This window comes from Crotalus tigris, unplaced genomic scaffold (assembly GCF_016545835.1).
Source record: "Crotalus tigris isolate CLP2741 ecotype Arizona unplaced genomic scaffold, ASM1654583v1 scf7180000017753.6788120, whole genome shotgun sequence".
Taxonomy (NCBI): Eukaryota; Metazoa; Chordata; class Lepidosauria; order Squamata; family Viperidae; genus Crotalus; species Crotalus tigris.
This window is the reverse complement of record NW_024096615.1, coordinates 5,261,116-5,280,000: the sequence shown is the minus strand read 5'-3', so window position 1 is coordinate 5,280,000 and position 18,885 is coordinate 5,261,116. Positions and strand designations below refer to the sequence as shown.

The 18,885-nt window shown below is 45.8% G+C and overlaps 1 protein-coding gene across 8 annotated transcripts in view; it reads left to right on the top strand.

The window, feature by feature from the left end:
* The window catches only part of ZMIZ1 (zinc finger MIZ-type containing 1), a 328,745-nt gene that overhangs the window by 165,729 nt on the left and 144,131 nt on the right, over window positions 1–18,885 (top strand). The gene's annotated exons all lie outside the window — the stretch shown is intronic.

Here is an 18,885-nt window from a genome sequence, read left to right as displayed (position 1 = left end):
TAATATCTCCCGTCAACATTGCTGGCTGGAGTTCACGTCAGGTGGCTTTTCATAATACATACGCCTGACGCTCACACTTCAGAAGCTATGAACATATTTGATGCCCTTGAGTCTTGAGGGTTTTTTTGGGGGGGGGGGTAACTCTTGGCAACTGCCTGCACAAGTCCCTGCACAAGATTTCGGAAGTGGTTTGCCATTGCCTGCTTCCTAGGGTTGAGAGAGAATGACTGGCCTAAGGTCACCTAGCCAGCTTTGTGCCTAAGCTAATAATAATAATAATAATAATAATAAGTAGTAGTAGTAGTAGTAGTAGTAGTAGTAGTAGTAGTAGTAGTAGTAATAGTAGTAGGAGCAGCAGCAGCAGCAGCAATAATAATAGGTGCCTTGGGTGCAATCCCAAAACAACTGGGGCAACACTTGAACACCATCACTGGCATTGACAAATTCAGTTGCAAAAGGTGGCCTTACTAGGAACTGCTTCCATCCTGCAACGAGATCTGTAATACCATCAGACATGCACATCTGCCTATCCCAGGTCCTGGGTAAGGACTCGATAGGTAGACAAAAATCCAGTCTGAACATCTGGCTGACTGTGCAATGATTAATAATAATAATAATAATAATAATAATAATAATAATAATAATAATAATATAGAGTTGGAAGGGACCTTGGAGGTCTTCTAGTCCACCCCCCAGCTGAGGGAGGAAACCCTACTATAGGTCCTCCTGCTTGAGCAGGGGGCTGGACTAGAAGACCTCCAAGGTCCCTTCCAACTATTCCTATTCTATTCCATTCCATTCCATTCCATTCTTTCCCTATTCTATTCTATTCTATTCTATTCTATTCTATTCTATTCTATTCTATTCTATTTCTTTCCATTCCATTCCATTCCATTCTTTCCCTATTCTATTCTGTTCTGTTCTGTTCCGTTCCATTCCATTCCAACTCTGTGCAGAGAACAAAGATGAAAACTCGATTTGGATCCTTCTCTGTCCGTCCATCTCCAGCCTCAGACACAATACAAGGGGGGGGGGGAACCCTGCATTTTCCCCTGTCTGCCTTTGGAGAGGGTCATGCCCTCTGCTATGAAACACACCAGGAGAGAGAAAAGGAAATCTGGATTCCACTTGCACTTGTGCTAACACTTTTGATGACTAACCAAGCCACCCTTTGTAAAAGAAAATGGAACGTATTTCCAGAAGGGGGGGGGGAAAAGCTCTTTCTAAAAGGGCTGGTGTCTCAAAAAAATAAATAAATAAATAGATGCAGAGCCCGAACAACAACAACAAAAAAATATGTTATAAACATGGAAAGCTTGTCAATCTAGATCACATCACCTTCCCTCACTGGGCTCTGATAAATGCAACCCCAGGAGGAGCTGGAGAGAAATCTACCCTTCCAAAGGCTTCTTTGCAATCATCCAGTCTCCGAATCCATCCTGGCTAAAGCTATTTTGAGCGCCCGCTTTGTTTGCCAACGTGGACCATCCTCTCCACGTGTAAACATTTGCTCCGTTCATTATAATTATCCCTGGTTCTCTTTCCCTTGAAAAACCAAAGATTTCTCCTCAAGAAAAAGAAGCCTCAAAGGTGAATCTTTGAGGAGTAGGAAGGGTAATGAATTTAATCAGAGAAAGGAGGTGTTGGGTTTGGGGTCACTGATAGAAGCACCTGGACCAGAGATGGCAAACGTTTGGGGCTGGGCATGTCAAAAAAAATCATAACATGCCTTACTTGACTCTTGACTCATCCTTGAACAAAAGGGAGACAATTCTTTACATGCAGATAGTCCTCAACTTACAGAAAAGGGTGATTTGTGTGTGTGTGTGTGTGTTTTTGTGTGTGTGTATCTGTGTGATTGCCAGCCCCAGCACCAGTGGTGGGATTCACCCAGTTCATACCACTTTGGCAGATAATTTTTTTGTTGCCCAGGCTCAAAATGGACTTCCGGAAGCGGCATTCCCACAGAGAACCAGTTCTTCACCTATTTCAGTGTTTCCCAAACTTGACCATTTTAAGGCATGAGGACTTCAACTCCCAGAATTCCACAGCTATGGAATTCTGGGAGTTGAAGTCCACATGCCTTAAAATGGTCAAGTTTGGGAAACACTGACCTATTTGAACCCCACCCCTGCCCAGCACCCCTCTCCAAAGCCAACAAATGGGGAGTTTTTATTTTTATTTTATTTTTTGTAAAAAAATTTATTTTCAATTTTACAATACATAACAATCTTACAAATACTTCAGATAAAAAATAAAACAAATTGATACACACCACATTCGGTCTTGCCCGCCCGTTTCCCCCCAAACCACATCCCACCTCAGACCAACTTACTTCTTTCCCTCTTCTTCTAAATAGGGAGTTTTTAAAGGGCTTCGTGCAGGGAAGGAGATTCTCTTGAAGAGCCAGGAAACACCAAATGCATCCAGGCTCCAGCTGAGCATAGGACAAACATTTGCTGGATGTCTGTGCTGCTAAATGCCACCTACTGTGTTTATATGGGGAAATGGGTGGGTGGCATTTTCCAGTGGTAAACAAAGCCAGGCAGAAACACGATGGGGAGAGAGACGTGGTTGTCGGAGCTGGGCAGAGTTAAGGCTTCCTCAAAGCTGTACAAATTGTACCTGAGAAAATGCACCACGGGCACAAATGTCTTAGGAGAATCTCAGTCATCCATTTTTTTCAGGAGGCAACTGGACCTTCTTGCTTGAAGACATGTCGCTTCTCATCCCAGAAGCTTCTTCAGCTCTGGCTGGAGGGAAATTCCCCACCCTCCAGTCAGAGCTGAAGAAGCTTCCGGGATGAGCAGCGAAGCGTCTTCAAAGAAAAACAAAGAAGTCCAGTGGCCTCCTGAAAAAGCATCTTTGGCACAAATCCCAAACTGTATTATCACCGTATGAAAAACGCACCTGCTTTGATTGCACCCAGCGTCGTGCTACAGACCAGGGGCCGCCAATCCCCAGTCTGTGGACCAGCACCAGGCCGCAGTATGTAAGAAGGAGAAATTCTGTATCTCCTTCATCGGCCCACCTTTCCATCATCCCACCCTACCACACGTCAACGAGAGCAACTTCTAGTTCTTTTCACAGAATATGGTGGGTGGGGAAACAGTCACCATTACAGTTTGTCCATCATTGAAGCTCTGAACAGGGCACGGATTGTCTGTCTTATTATTTGCCATTGGGACAGTACAAATTAGATCTGTTCCGCCAGAGGAATGAACCTTAATTTGGCCATCTGGCGGTGCCTTTGGCTTCTGGATGAGATGATTAAGAGTCCCTTCCTTCGTGCCCTTAAAGGCTCTGTAGAAGCTGCAGCTAATTCAAAAATAAAATAAAAATAAAAATAAATAACCTTCTAAGTTGCTGCTAGGACTATTATTGAGAAACTGCATCTCTCTAGTTTTCGGAGACCTTCGTTGGCTGCCAATATGAATTCAGTCTTCCTTAGTGATGTTTCTGATGGCATGTAGTCCTCAATTTACAAACATTCCTTTAGAGCAGTGGTTCTCAACCTGTGGGTCGGGACCCCATTTGGGGTCGAACAACCATTTCACGGGGGGCGCCAAACAAGGCTGTCTGCCATTTTTTCCCCTTTTCTTTGGCCACGCCCCTGGCACCCTGTGATGTATAAGTGGTTGGGGGTCACCACAACATGAGGAACTGTATTATGGGGTCACGGCATTAGAAAGGTTGAGAACCACTGCTTTAGAGACTGTTCAATGTTACAACGGCTCGGAAAAAAAGTGACTGACGAGCATTTTTCAGCAAGGTTGTAAAACGGGGCAAAACTCCATGGTCTTGCTTAGCGAGAGAAACTTTGGGCTCAATTGCAGACGTACGTTGAAGACCCCCTGTATTTTATAGTATTTTTAGATCTTTGTGAACTGACCGTTCAAGGTTACGACAGACCCATCTGGGAGTTACTTATAACTTGAATTCGAAATTCTGAGAATTGGGGGGGGGGAGAACAGTGGTCAGGACGAGACCTCTTGCGCTTGACAAGAAGATCCCATTTCTTGTCGTTAGCAATGCCCCACAGTCCCATGATTGCGTTTTATGACACGTTTGCTGGAAAAAAGAAATCAGCATTTATTCCCCTTTTTGTCAAAACCACGGCCACAATGAACCATCGCTTGAACTAACGACGGCAGTGTTAGCTTAACCCCCACCTCAAAAACAAGGCATAAAAGCGTCGTGACTTCCCGCCAGATGGACAGGTCTCCTTCCAGTCGTTAAATCGAGGACAAGACATCTTTCTGTACATTTATTATGTCACCAAGCTGGGAGAGGGGCAAGTACCTTGTTCGTACTTGCGCATTACACATCGTGCAGATATTATACGTAGGTGCTCTGTCTCTTCCTTTTGTAGGTAGGGCATAAACTCAACTTTGATTTAATGTCAGTTTGTAGCCACGGAGAGAAATCAAATGCTCTGCTTTATTCCCACTTTCCTCCGCCACCTCTGATTTTTATCTGATTCCTTTTATACAGACCTTTTAAAAATGCTGAGCCCAGCCGATAATGCATTCTGGAGCAAAAAAAAAAAAAAGAAAAAGCAAAACACAAACCCTGACTTCTACTAAATCAATGAATAGCTAGCTAGACTCCTTTCAGGTCATTGGCATTGTTACAAGGTTAACTGAAGGCTAAAGGAACAGATCAGATATTGAGTTTGCTAACTCCGGCAAGGAAGGGAGACCCCCCCCTGCATTATAAGTGGATGTTGGTAGTTTGTGGGCTAAGAAATGTATCCTGACCTTTGCTGCAGTAAGGGACAAATATATTACTTAATTTATTAGGGAGGAGGGTTCATTGTAATTGGGTCTCCGTTGCCCAGGGTGGATTAACTCCAGTGCTAAGCAGGCAGCGGCATGTTGACTTAGGGGGAAGTGAAAAGAAGGAGGTGGGTCAAAAAAGTTAAGGTGACATTTCTGAAACGATAGCAAAGTTAAGAGTGGACGATGTTCTGGATTTCAGGAAGGCTTTGGAAATAGATGACTTCCTTCTTCCCTCCCTCCCTCCCATCTCAACTGCCTTCCTTCCTTCCTCTCTCCCTCCCATCTCCCTTCCTTCCCCTTTCCTTCCTTCCTCCTTCTCTCCCTCCTTCCTTCCTCTTTCCTTCTTTCTTTCCTTCCTTCCTTCCTCCCTCCCTCTCATCTCACTTCCTCCCACCCTCTCATCTCACTTCCTCCCTTCCTCCCTCACCTCATTTCCTCCCTTCCTTCCCCTTTCCTTCTTTCCTCCTTCCCTCCTTCCCTTCCTCCCTCCCTCCCATCTCCCTCCTCCCTTCCCCTTTCCTTCCTTCCTCCTTCCCTCCTTCCTTCCTCTTTCCTTCCATCTTTCCTTCCTTCCTTCCCTCCTTCCTTCCTCTTTCCTTTCTTCTTTCCTTCCTTCCTCCTTCCTTCCCTCCTTCCTTCTTTCCACCCTCTCATCTCACTTCCTCCCTCTTTCCCTCCCTCCCCTCATTTCCTCACTTCCTTCCCCTTTCCTTCCTTCCTCCCTCCCTCCCTCCTTCCCTCCCTCCCTCCTTAACTCCCTCCCTCCTTCCTCTTTCCTTCCTTCTTTCCCTCCTTCCTTCCTCTTTGCTTCCTTCCTTCCTCCCACCCTCTCATCTCATTTCCTTCCTCCGTCCCTCCTTTCATCAGTTCTGTCATTCAGAAACTTTCATGTCCATGTTTGAGCCTTAAGATAGTATAACTAACAATGTGAATATTCAGAATCAGAGATGTCTCTCCTTCCCCTAAACCACAAAGATTTAGTGAAACTTGAAGGTGTCACAACTTAGCAAGGGGCATAATTTCCCTTCAACTGAAAACATTTGTGTGTTTATGTCCGTCTCTTTCTCTCCCTGTAGAAAAAGGATCTCTTCCGATTATTAACATGTTGGCCTCCCAGCCCTGAAAAACTTATTCTCCTGGGTTCTGAAATTCCAGGAGTCTCAAAGTTTCTCGGCAAACTCACAACGCAGGAGCCTCCAGTCTTGATAAGGCTTGAGGGAGGATGGGACATTTAGTCAAAAAGGAGAAAATAATGTCACCTACATAAGACAGGCAGGAGATTCTTCACTTTCCGTTATTTAAAGAACATTATTTGTTCAATTACATTAAGCCTACCATAGGGCTCATGCTCTGTGTTTGTGTATGTTGGTCAAAACACCAGGAAACCATGCTACCTTTTTCGGCAATTGTGCCCACAGCCCCTGATATTCTTGAGTGATTCCCATCCAGTGCTAACCATTTTCTACCCTATTTAAATTCCAAGCTTGACCAAGGTTAATGAATAGAATATAGAATATAGAATAGAATATAGAATTGGAATGGAGTGGAGTAGAGTAGAGTGGAGTGGAATGGAATGGAATAGAATAGAATAGAATAGAATAGAATAGAATAGAATAGAATAGAATAGAATAGAATAGAATAGAATAGAAATAGAATAGAAATAGGAATGAATGGAATGGAATAGAATAGAATAGAATAGAATAGAATAGAATAGAATAGAATAGAATAGAATAGAATAGAATAAGGAATGGAGTGGAGTTGTGTGGAGTAGGGTAAAGTAGAGTAGAATAATGACTTTATTGTCACTTTAAATGTACATTAATATATTAAAATGAGATTTCGTTGCATACAGCTCTCAGAGGATAACCTCCTCTAACATACTCTGCATAAACATGACCCAAAAAAATTATAAATAGATAAAATAAATTACGCACATACCCACCCTCATGAAATGCCTCCCCCCCGGCTGTACTTCTTTCAAGGATGACTCAATATAACTCATTTTCCAAAGAGCTCAGGACCCCATCAAGGCTTGGGCAGGATAAATGGCCCATTTGGTGGGGTGGTTAAGGCATCAGGCTAAAAACCAGGAGATCTGTGAGTTCTAGCCCCGTCTGAAGCCCAAAGCCAGTTGGGTGACCTTGAGACGATCCTTCTCTCTCCATCCCAGGAAGCAGGCAATGGCAGACCACGTCTGAAAAACCTTGCTGAGAAAACTGCAGGAGATTTTTCCTATTCAGTCCATTTATCTGAAGACATTTTACCTAAGCTGAAATTTCAGCTGGGGATTGGGCTGCCCAGTTTGTGGCAATTTGATTAAGGCTGGAGGGGATTCACCTCTGTCTCTCCCAACCTGTGAGAAGAACCCATGTACCATGTGGGAATCCAACCAGCTTTCCAGTAGACTTATTTAGTTGGTCATCATTCTTAGACTCCAATTTCAGAAGTCATATAAATAATTTCGTTGCTGGAGGATTAACTTGAATAGGCTTTTTTTTTTCCCTTTTAAAAGTAGTTTTCACATGGGAGTTACAATCTGTTTCCAAGAGTTATTATTTTTTTTCCTGGGGTGAAGCATCTGCTTTGTTTAATTTGCAAATTAATGGTGGCTTGAATGTGTTTTCCAATTTCTATATGAGCGTTCACGTGGATCCACACCTCTCGGCTCCTTCCGATCAAAATCCAAAACCCCACCTTTTTTTGCACAAAGTTATTGCCAAGAATTTCAAGTAGCCTACATCTGTCTGCTCGGAATAAAATCATGTTTAGTTCAGTGGCCCCAAATTCCAACTCAATGGAAATCTCACCTCCGCTTGCTTAATCCATCCTTGGTGTTTCCTGTTTTTCCTTTTGCTTCTCTCTGGTGTGTCGGGGAAATCTGATTTTGTAAATTTTGTGATGTTCTTTTTTGTGAGTTTTTCCTTAAAACCCCTATAGTATCAACCTTGTTAACTGTCAAGACTCTAAATGGTCTGTTATATGTATATGTCTTTCTGTGTGTGCATGTATGGATGTGTGTGTGTGTGTGTGTGTGTATCAGAATTTATATATCAGAATCAGAATTTCATTTTTTTAATATGTGCCATGTGTTCACAGAAAAAATAGAATAGAGTATCTTTATTATCACTGTGTAACTCACAATGAAATTAAGTGAAAAAAAGTGACAATCTGAAGGTTATCTTACCTTACCTTAAAGGTCATTGAGGATTGATAGAATAATACATAGAATTAATATACATTTTGGGATCATTTTTGCAACTTCTTTTTCAGTAATAAAAAGTTCAGGGTTTCTGCTTTTTTCTGGATAAACTTTACTTTTAAGATGAGAGAATCTGGCTTAGTCCTTGAATAGGTACCCAGTTGTTACTTAAGCAATCTATTTAAATTTATCCAGTCAGGGAGTATCTATCTATCCATCCATCCATCCATCCATCCATCCATCCATCCATCCATCCATCCATCTGACAATTACTTTTCTATAGTGAATTAACTGTGTTTTTAATATATTGCTCCAGGAAATCTAGCTACATCATTCAAGAGTTGAATTTTTAATTGGCTAATTCTAGAAATAGCATTGCTAGAGAAAACACAGACACAAATCTTGATTCAGCAATGCACAGCAATTTTATAAGAGCTAAGTAAACAGCCTTCTACTTTGGTTGTTTTATAATACCTGAACATCAGTTCTGACATGCTTCTACAGCCTGAGAATTAACCAGGTTAAATATTTATTCTCCAGCAGGATGACTGTAGAGTCCAAATGGATGGGTTCTATGACGGCCTTCCTGCCTGGCAGACTGGGTAAAAACTTCGGCCACACCCCTTCCTTTGGGCGTGACCCCAGTTTTGACTCAGTCTCGAAGCCTGGTACAAGTGCGAGAGGCAGCTCTCAGAAACAAACGAATTTAAACTCAAAAAAAAAAAAAAAAAAGGAATCCCCTCTTCTTCCCTTGACAAGAGAAACTTCCCGGCAGCGATTAGAACAGGATCGGCGGACTCGTGAGTGGGGCTAGCCGGGGAGGCTCGGAACGGGCCGGATCGCTCGCTTTCTTCCGGCCCGCCGGGCAGCTGTTCGGCGCGGGGGGGGGTTTTCACCGGGTTGCGCGTAGCCCTCCGGGCCCTCCCAACAGCTGAGCAGCCTGGCCGAGGGAGCTGAGCGCCACGGCGCGAAACAGCTGAGCCGCGCGGGAAGCGGCAAACCAGGTCGCCGCTCGGCTGCGATCAGCTGAGCGGCGCGATAAACAGCGCGGCAAGAGCAAAGCCGGCGCTGAATTCCCCTATACCCAGAGGAAAGGCGCAGCCCCTCATGACTAGAGGAGTCTTCCTGATTGCAAAAATCAGGATCCGCCATTACTCTTGAACCTCGTGGATTCCCGGGCTTCCATTGGGAGGCGTGGCTTCTTCCCCATTCACCATTTTGGAACTTGATCTTCCCGCCGTTTCCCCTTGGGGGCGGGGCCTTCACCCGGACTCCATTTTCCGGCAAACAAAGGGCTTTTTCCCTTGCAAGGATCTGAGGTTACCCAAGGAAACTGAGACAGAGGAAGGAAGAGGGAAAGTAAAATAACCGTTTCCTATCGTGGTCTGTTGCCACAGCCACAGACTGGGGGAGAGAGAGAGACATATGAACTGCACCTTGTCTGGACTAGGTGAGGAGGTGAGGAGGAACATTCTTCCCTAACTGTTCCCATAGTGGCCTTTAGTCACTGCCTTGCAGGATCTTCGGTCCAAAGAATCCTGTCTGTCCGGCCATTGTTTGTATAGGCAGAGGAGGGCACAGTCCCAAGCATCTGCCTCTGATCTGCGTACCTCATTCCCCCATCCCAGGCATTTCCTACTCGGGGTGTCTGGCACAATGGCAGACAATGTCTCGTATTCAGTCACACAGGTCCCTCAATTGTCCCCCCCACAACAGCAGCGAAAACGCAGATCCTCTGAATCAGAGGTGGGGGGGAAGAAGAAAGCTAAAACAAAGCACCTTACTCAGAAGGGACAGTCTAAAACGGCTGAGCGAGAGGCTCTGAGGAGACATTTGGCTTTAGAAAGACAAATTAGCAGGGCACAGAGATCCAATGCCAATGGGACAAATTTGGTTTCCCCTGTCCCAGTGGCGACCAGCACAGAACCTACTGCCGAGGAAGTGCTCAAGACTTGGTCTCCTCCTGGGGAAACTGAACAGTTAGATTCCTCCAATCCCTCCTCACCAGCTTCTTCTCCCTCACCCGACCACACTCCAGCGCCTCACCCCAGCGACAAAGCGCAGGAGAACATATGGTCGGCACGATTTCAGGCATTCATGCAGGATGCATTCTCCCAATTCATGGCCTCCAAAGGGCAAGTGGCCTTTCACACACCCCGTAAGGGACGAGCTAGGCCACCCCCTACCAACATCTCTGAATCTTCCTCTCAACTAGGAGAGGGTGACTCAGTAGATCTTGACATGTCAGACATGCCCCTATCGGAGGACGAGGAAACCGCACCTGAGCAGGAGACGAGCTCTGGCCTCTTTAACCCAGCGCTCCTAAAATCACTCCTGATTAAGGCAGTTTCCACAGTCAGCCTAACATCAGTACAGGATGAGAGGCCATCGACTAGCAAGGAGGCCAACCCTCTGTTTGCCAAAAAGGTCCCACAGGACAAGTACATTCCATGTGCGGAGGTCTTCATGACCACGCTGGAGGAACAATGGTCCTCACTTGCAAGCCCACCGGCTCCTAACAGCGCGGAAAGAAAGCTTTTCAACCTATCTCCCTCCTTCTCTAACATGTTAGAGGTTCCCACTGTAGATAACCCCTTGATCTCATTATTCTCTACCTCCGCGATTCCAGGAGACATGGCGGAGGTCTTGAAACCTGAGGAGAAGAAATTTGAACACTCCTTCCGGCGTTCCCACATGGCTGCAGCCTGGGCGGCCAGAGCAGCCACCTCATCATCATTCTTCGCGAGGGCCTGCATCATGTGGCTGAGGGAACTGCAGGGCACGGTGCCTCCAGACCAGGTCAGAGTACACCAGACATTGGCCAAACTCCTCGCGGCCTCTCAGTTCATGTCTGACGCTTCACTGTACGCAACAAAGTATGCGGCAAGATCCATTGCGGCCACAGTGGCCTCGCGTAGGCTACTGTGGCTCAAAAACTGGAAGACAGACCTGAGGTCCAAATGGCGTCTCTCGACGTCCAAATACAGTGGAGAGGCCCTATTTGGTTCCATTCTGGATCCACATGTCAGCGAAGGCAGAGACAAGAAAAAAATCCTAGTACATCCATCAAAGAAGTTAGACAGGAGAGGCAGTCAGGACTTCCGGAGGCAGGGCTCCCGCCCAGGAAGCCCCTGGGAATGGAGGCAGCCCTTTCGATCAGGGCAATCCTGGGACTGGCCCAGAGGCTCACGATCCTTCTACCCGAGACAGGATCGAACCCAGGATCGCCAAAGCCCGGGAGCCAGGGGCCAGTTCCAGTCCAGACGCCCATATAGAGGAGCGGGAGGCAGATCCTTTAAGCGTACCAAGTGACGCCAAACAGGATACACCCATCGGGGGTCGGTTAGGAAATTTCACCGAGGTCTGGGAACAGACCACTACCGACGCCTGGGTCCTGGAAACGATCAGGCATGGCCTGACCTTAGACTTCTGTTCTCCCCCTCCAAACCGGTTCATCAGATGTCCCATCTCCAGAAGAGCACACAAGACAAGGCTGATAACTTCGGCCATAGATCACCTCCTGTCAATTCAAGCAATAGAGAAGGTACCAAAGGAAGAGGAAGGAAGAGGATTTTATTCTATCCTCTTCGTTATCCCAAAGACATCAGGAGGGTGGAGAGCAATCTTGGACCTGAAGGGCCTGAACTATTTCATAAAGTACAGGAGGTTCAAGATGCACTCCTTAAAGTCCATACTAGCCAGCGTCAGGGAAGACGATCTACTATCCTCAATAGACCTCACAGAGGCGTACCTACACATCCCCATCCACTCCAGCTACCGGAAATTCCTCAGATTTACCTACGCGGGGCGACATTACCAATACAGGGCATTACCCTTCGGACTGTCGTCAGCACCAAGGGTATTCACAAAGATCTTAGCTGTACTAGCGGCCCATCTCAGGTTGATTCCGGTTCGCGTCCAGTTTTATCTGGACGACATCTTGATTCAGTCCAGATCTCGGGAACAAGCAAGGACAGACCTCAGGACCACAATCCGAACCCTACAGGGGCACGGATTCTCGGTCAATCTAAACAAGAGCCACCTCATTCCCTCAAGGAGACTGCAACACCTGGGCGCGGTGATAGACACGTCACAGTGCAGGGTATTCCTTTCCCAGGAGCGACTGATCAACATATCCAAGCTAATCCACCAAATTCAAGAGATCAGGAGAGTGCCCTTGCTACAACTCTCGAAGCTCCTGGGAAAGATGATATCTTGCATGGGCATCATCCCATGGGCAAGGCTCCACTCGAGGGAGTTGCAGTGGTTCCTCCTACCCTACCAGAGGAGGAACCTCAGCACCTCCAACAGGAGTGTGCTGGTACCAGCACAGGTGATGAAATCACTAAAATGGTGGCTATCCCCCATGACACTCAAGGGGAGCATATTCAGGGAACCGAACAGGGTCACGCTCACGACAGATGCGAGCCTGTTCGGATGGGGAGCCCATCTGGGGACCCAGATAGCACAGGGCCAGTGGGGTCAGAAGGACCTGTCACACAGCATCAACTGGCTAGAGCTCCGGGCCATACACCTGGCCCTCCGTCATTTCTCACACCTAGTAACGAGGAGACACGTCCTCGTGCTTACAGACAATGTAGCAGCCAAGGCACATGTAAACAAGGAGGGAGGAACGAGATCAGTGGAACTAATGAAAGAAGCATTGGCTCTGGCTCGGTGGGCAGAAGCCAATGTGAGTTCCATCAGAGCGGAACACATCTCAGGGGAGACAAACACCCAGGCAGACTCCCTGAGCAGAGCCAAGGTGGACCAGTCGGAATGGCGTCTGGACCCGGCTCTCTTCGAGGAGATCTCCCGGAGGTTCGGACAACCGCACCTAGATCTATTTGCCAACCACAAGAATACACAACTCCCCAGGTTCTTCTCCAGATTCCCGTCCCCGGGATCGGAGGGAACGGATGCTCTCAGGTGCCGGTGGCCGGCGCAACTCCTGTACGCCTTCCCACCGCTGCCACTAATACCGGCAACCATACGCAAGATGATCCTGGAGGGCGCAGAAATGGTCTGCATTGCCCCTCACTGGCCACGGCGCCCGTGGTTTGCCGACCTCGTGGACCTTTCGATATCACCTCCGTGGAGGATTCCCCCGGACAGGGTAAAACTCAGTCAGGGCAAGCTTGTACACCCAGATCCCCAGTGGCTACAACTAGCCGCTTGGCATTTGAGCGGCAAAGCTTAACTAAACAATCTTATTCTGCAGGGGTGATATCGATCATACAGGCATCACGAAGGGCGTCCACCAATAGGATCTACGACGCTACATGGAAGGGATTCTGTAGGTGGTGCGCTTCGCTTCACCTAGACCCGACCGCAGTATCTATCCCCAATATCCTAGACTACCTATTGGAGGGTCTTAATAGGGGCCTATCAGTCAATACCATCCGCAGACAGATATCGGCCCTCTCAACCGTACTCTCCTGCGACAACTTAACTTCCCTAGCACAACATCCAGCGATTAATGCCTTTTTAAAAGGGGCGTCTAACACAAAGCCCCCAGTCATACACAGGTACCCGTCCTGGAACCTGCCTAGGGTCCTTCTAGCCTTGACATCTGCACCCTTCGAACCTCTTGAAACATGCTCACTCCATCACCTATCACTGAAGGTAGCTTTCCTTGTGGCAATTACTTCGGCAAGGAGAATTTCAGAACTAGCAGCACTGTCAGTAAGGAAGGATCTGTGTACCTTTTTCAAAGACAGGGTCGTTCTTAGACCAGACCCGACCTTCATCCCGAAGGTAAATAGCACCTTTCACAGATCTCAGGAACTTACGCTTCCTGATTTCTGTCCAAGACCCAAACATAAGCTAGAACACAGATGGCACAAGCTAGACGTACGGAGAGCACTGTGTTTCTACGTGAAACGCACCTCGGCTTTCCGAAAGACTGAAGCATTATTTGTGTCCTTTCAACCATCAACTATGGGAAAGAAGGTATCTTCTTCCACCATAGGCAGGTGGATCAGAGCCTGCATAGCGCAGGCCTACGTCTCACAGGATTTGCCAGCACCCAATCAGGTGACTGCCCACTCAACTCGGAGCGCAGCCACATCTGCGGCGTGGCTAACGCAAGCTCCGGTGGAGGAGATTTGCAGGGCCGCAACCTGGTCCTCACCTTCGGTTTTCATTCGACATTACCGTTTAGACTCCCTAGCAGCAGCAGACGCGGCTTTTGGCAGAAGAGTTCTTCAACAGGTCGTATCTGCTCAGAGTTCGGTAGCCTAGACATTCCCTCCCAGGGGGACATGAGGGCTTTGGTATGTCCCATCCATTTGGACTCTACAGTCATCCTGCTGGAGAAGGGGCGTTGTCTTACCTGAACGCCTTTTCTCAGCAGGATGATGTAGAGTCCAAGCCCACCCAGAGGATAGGTCTAGGCAGGGATATAATAAAGATATAATAAAGAGCTGCAAGGTTAATTCCAACAAAGTTTCTCGCCTAAGTCAAAACTGGGGTCACGCCCAAAGGAAGGGGTGTGGCCGAAGTTTTTACCCAGTCTGCCAGGCAGGAAGGCCGTCATAGAACCCATCCATTTGGACTCTACATCATCCTGCTGAGAAAAGGCGTTCAGGTAAGACAACGCCCCTTTTCACTGAATTGTTCCTTTATAACCTGTTGCCATCTTAATTTGGGAAGGATTGACTGAAACAGAACAGAACTCATGTATTTTTACAGATTTATGAGATGTTCAAATCTCTTCCTAGATTAATGAGAAGCAAAGAAACTGGTCCAGTGTCCCATTATCAATTATATAAACTATTTTATCTATCTGTCTGTCTATCTATCTATCTATCTGTCTGTCTGTCTGTCTGTCTGTCTGTCTGTCTGTCTGTCTTGCTTGGGCTGAATCCAAGCCCATTGTCCCCCATCCAGACCCTTACAGCCTCCAGGCCCTGAGACAGGACATCCATGGCATTGCTCAGGCAACCCAGGGTGGAGATTTAAAGCTGGGTATCATCCACGTGTTGATGAGACTGCACCCCAAAACATTGCATTATCTTACCCACCAGACTGTTGAGTAGCAGAAGAGAACCAACTAAGCCCTGGATCACCCACAAAGCAGGGGGACATGGATATTCTCTCCTCCCCCCCATCAACACTTGACTGGAACCAACTCTGGAAGAAGGAGGGGAACCAACACAACACAGTGTCTCCCAACCCCGATTCCCAAAGCCAGTCCAAAGGATGGCATGATTGAAAGTATCAAAGGGCCACTGAGATTGTCACTCCTGCTACAGGTCATCTAACATGGCAATCAGTGTTGTTTCAAGCCCTGGGCTTTACGCTCACGCTGTCATATTATTCATTGTTGTCTTTCCGCCTCTTTTGCCCCACCTCTTCCTTTTTAACCAAGGCATTCATTTGAAGCAGTGTGCCAACCATTAAGATCAACCCCAACCACTACTGTCACAAAGAACGGCTGGTGGAAAACTAAATGACATCAGATCTTGCCGAGAGAGGCCACTGCTTGGGGTTTTGATCCCGGTCCTTCTATCAGCAGCTTTGGCAGTCCAGGGTCTGAGCGTTTTACCATTGAGGGGGAAACAAAAAATAAAAAATGTGGTCTCAGGAAAAGCAGCCGTAAAGAAAGCCTTTTCCAAATTTGGTTTAATCAGCGATTAGCTAAAGGCTAAAAGAATGCAGCAGGTAATTAAACAGATTGGTTCTGGTCGGAAGGATATCAACAGGGAGGGCTCTTGGAGATCAACTGAGAAGGGAATGCAAAGAGAGAGAGAGAAAACCCTCTTAGGATTCTTGTAAGAAGGAGGGGAAGGGGCTATTCTAGCCAGTAATGTGTAAGTATTTACATTCCTCCAATTCTTAGGCTGTGGTCTGAGGACCCCCAGTGGCTTTTTGCGAGCTTTGAAATGTTTCCTCGGATGTGGATAAAAATAAAAAACGATAAACCAAAATGCTGAAAAGCCAAAGATTGGATTGAATCAACAACAGCAACAACAAACAAGCCTTATTATATGCCAAAGAGGCGGTTCTTGTGCTGTATCCTCTCCAGTGGGATTTCCCAAATATCAGTAATGAGGAATAAATCAGATTCCTACCTCCTTTAAAAATTTTTTTTTAAAAAAAACAAAGACAGAATTATTCTTCAGTAAATTAGTGGCGGAAATGGTCCCCCCCTTTTTTTTTTAACTGGCTTGTGTATTCCTTTAGTTGCAACTCGGTATAGATGCATCGGAAAGCGGAAAGAAAATACTTTAAGTTTTATTTATTTGTTTAAATTTATCGACTGTCCAACTCCAACGGACACTTTAGGACCCTTTGTGATTGTTACCCTGACCAAAATGTCTTCTCTAAGTTTCTGTAGTTAGGAGAAAGATGCAAGGAGCAAGGCGTTGACTTGGGAGCCTGTGGTTCTCAGACAAGATAGACTAACTTTGTAAACATGGAACAAAGTCTTAAGGCCAGGAAAAGAGGAGCCAAATTTGTGCTGGTTGGAACAGACAAGAAGGAAATCCTAGAAGTCAACCTTGCAGCAGGATTACTACAGAATAACAGAGTTGGAAGGGACCTTGTAGGTCATCTAGTCCAACCCCCTGCTCAAGCAGGAGACCCTACACCATTTCTGACCAGTGGCTGTCTAGTCTCTTCTTGAAAGCTTCCAGGGATGAAGCTCCCACAACTTCTGAAGGCCAGCTGTTCCACTGGTTGATTGTTCTCACTGTTGGATCTCTCCTTGATCAGTTTCCATCCATTGTTCCTTGTCTGGCCTTCAGGTGCTTTGGAAAATAGGTTGTCTCCCTATTCTCTGTGCAAAACCCTCAAATATTGGAAGACTGCTATCATGTCAACTCTGGTCCTTCTCTTCATTAAACTAGACAGACCCAATTCCAGCAACCGTTCTTCCTATATTTCAGCCTCCAGTCCCCTGATCACCTTTGTTGCTCTTCTCTGCACTCTTTCTAGAGCAGTGGTTCTCCACCTGTGGGTCGGGACCCCATTTGGGGTCGAACGACCATTTCACGGGGGTCGCCAAACAAGGCTGTCCGCCATTTTTTTCCCCTTTTCTTTGTCCACGCCCCTGGTACCCAGTGATATATAAGTGGTTGGGGGTCACCACAACATGGGGAACTGTATTATGGGGTCGCGGCATTAGAAAGGTTGAGAACCACTGTTCTAGAGTCTCAACATCTTTTTATAATATGGTGACCAAAACTGGATGCAGTATTCTAGGTGTGGCCTTACTAAGGCTTTATAGAGTGCTACTAGGGCCTCACGTGATCTTGATTCAATCCCTCTGTTTATTTATTTATTTATGAGACTTATATACCGCTTATATACTGTTGATGCAGTTTAGGATTGCATTGGCTTTTTTGGGCAGCTGCAGCACACTGCTGGCTCATATTTAAATGATTGTCCACTAGGACTCCGAGATCCCTCTCACAGTTACTGCTATTAAGCCAGGTTTCACCTAATCGGTATATGTAGTTTTTCTTGCCTAAGTCTAAGACTTTACTTTTCTCTACGTTGAATTTCATTTTGTTAGACAGAGCCAGGAGATCTACAGCTTGGTTTCTACATACTCCTAGATGTTGATTTTATTTGTCTATAGAAGTAGCATTTGACTTACAACTGGAATATGAGCCTGGAATTATGGTTGCAAATCATGGTGGGCGGTAAGCAGGTCACCATGTGACTGTGACTGAATGTACAAATTTACAGATCGTCCTCAAGTTACAACTGTTCATTTAGTGACCGTTTGGAGTTTACGGTACTGAAAAAAGTGACCGTTGCAGCATCTTGATGCGGGTCACATGATCAGTACTCCGATGCTTGGAAATTGGCTTGTAGTTATGACGGTCGCAGTGTCCCGTCATCACGTGATCCCCTTTTGCAACCTTCTGATAAGCAAAGCAAATGGGGGGACCAGATTCACTTAAGAACCGTGTTACTAATATAATGGCTGTGGTGATTTGTTGAACGACGGCAGTAAGGAAGGTCATGAATTCTGAGAGGCAAATAAGAGGAGGAGACTTCAGACTGAATGGGTTCTCAAAACACTCGAGTGTTATATTTCGTTGGATGGAAGACATGAACAATTTTTTTTGTGATGTGTTCAAGCCACCCGTGTAACCTTCCTGCCCTTGTGCATGTATATACACAGTTGCTGTAGATACAGTAGTCATGAATATGAATGAAAGGACTTAAGAGTTTTTATTTCTTGCATGCATGCGTTTTCTCTCTCTGTGTGTGTCTCTCTCTCTGTATAATGCAAGCAGCTTACAAATAAAACCATAATTAAAGAATTGAGCAATAGGTCTTTATGTAAAGACAACAAAGTAAGAACAATTAGGAACAATTGAAAAAAGTTACGCCCAGATTTTGACTGCTACCGTATTATTTTTCTAGATTGCAATCTTTAATTGGCCTTTTGGAAACGGTATAAATCCTTGCTTCTTTCTTTTTATAAATGTTTGGGAGACGTGCAAAAATTCAGACTGGGTCAGTTTTGAAAGAGCTTGTTTGGCACCAATCAGCTGTTTTCCACTTGAGCTGAATCAGTTGCGCAACACTTTGCATTCCCCACGTAATGGTGTTACAAAATGTGTAGTCCTTTCTTTGAAAGATTCTGGATAAAGTTTGCCTTCTAGTGTTAGGTTTGAGCAATATGAACTTCTCTCTCTAATCACAATCATTATTTTATAGCTAACTCTTGTATAAATCAATTCATAGCGCCTTTCTTTTTTATTTGGATTATGGCCTATTATTATATAGATCTTGTCGATAAACTAATCACAGTAAGTAATTTGCCAGTTTCATGCAGTTCCATAAAATGTGCAAGTAACTTCATGGTTCCTGGTTTTCCTCCAGCCTGTAAGTTATCTTCACTTTTACTGGAATTATTATGTGTACATGAAGAACAGTTTTATA